We start from the raw sequence: 933 nt of genomic DNA on the forward strand, positions 1-933 counted from the left end.
TTATACATTTTTAGTTCCTACAGTGTTTTATGTAGATGATATAAAAGTAAAAAAAAAAAAAACTTCACTTTCAGTTTTAAAGAGAAATGTCATAGTGCTGACTATAATGGGAGCCTATTAGAGRTTGGCAGTGCACACTTTCATGCCGGAGGGGTTTGAGAGAAAACCATAAGTCTTACAGCACTGGGAGATACACAGGGCAAAAGAAGACAACCATGCCTTTGATTTGATGTGTGATCCGTATAAGACGTGTAAAGACTTAGTAAGAACAGTTTGTTTGTAAAAATGTTTGGGATATTTAGACAGCTCAAAGGTTAGAGTGTGACATCATCATGCTAAGATCATGAAACTTACGGTCATTGTGGAAAAACTATAAAAGATATTGAAATGTCAATTCAGAAGTGTACAGTTTGTGACCTATTTAAACTTGGAATGATGTCTCTGCTGTGAAGTATTCCTGAGCTATYGGGCTCCAAAGARYACTAAATTTTCTCACTTGTTGCAYCAAAATRGTTCAAAAAACTGTCTYCTTTGCACAATTCTACCAAAACTTGTAATGTGCTACTTCGTATGCAGCCGTCAGAGGAATAGCTGGACAATATTTTGATGGAAACTGAAGAATAAGAAGCTCAAAKGCAACAGAGTAAGTGGCACCTTAAWAACCAAAGGGTCACACTAAAGGAAATCCARTTTACAACCATCTAACCAAGATGATCCAACAGTATGGTGACATCCCTCTCCCCCCAATTTCTTACCTACAGGTGCCCGTCTGCTTGAACTGGTCTCTGTGGTCTGTGCTGGATCTGAGATGCTTCCACGGTCAACTCTTCCACTCCTCAGCAGAGTCRGTATAAAACTGAACTCGGGATGCCTCCAGCACTTACTTCACCAAGTTTATTTTAGCCGACGGTGTAAGAGAGTGAGGATGAATGG

The 933-nt window shown here is 39.4% G+C and overlaps 1 protein-coding gene across 3 annotated transcripts in view; it reads right to left on the reverse strand.

The window, feature by feature from the left end:
• Positions 1-922, reverse strand: part of LOC106517432 (myozenin-2) — an 8,124-nt gene extending 7,202 nt beyond the window's left edge. For all 3 annotated transcript variants that reach the window (XM_014008288.1, XM_014008296.1, XM_014008279.1), the window contains exon 1: positions 756-922. The gene's annotated coding sequence lies outside the window, so the exon portion shown is untranslated. The remainder of the gene's footprint in view (positions 1-755) is intronic.
• Between the last annotated feature and the right edge of the window lie 11 nt (positions 923-933).

Source organism: Austrofundulus limnaeus, unplaced genomic scaffold, assembly GCF_001266775.1.
Source record: "Austrofundulus limnaeus strain Quisiro unplaced genomic scaffold, Austrofundulus_limnaeus-1.0 Scaffold1, whole genome shotgun sequence".
Taxonomy (NCBI): Eukaryota; Metazoa; Chordata; class Actinopteri; order Cyprinodontiformes; family Rivulidae; genus Austrofundulus; species Austrofundulus limnaeus.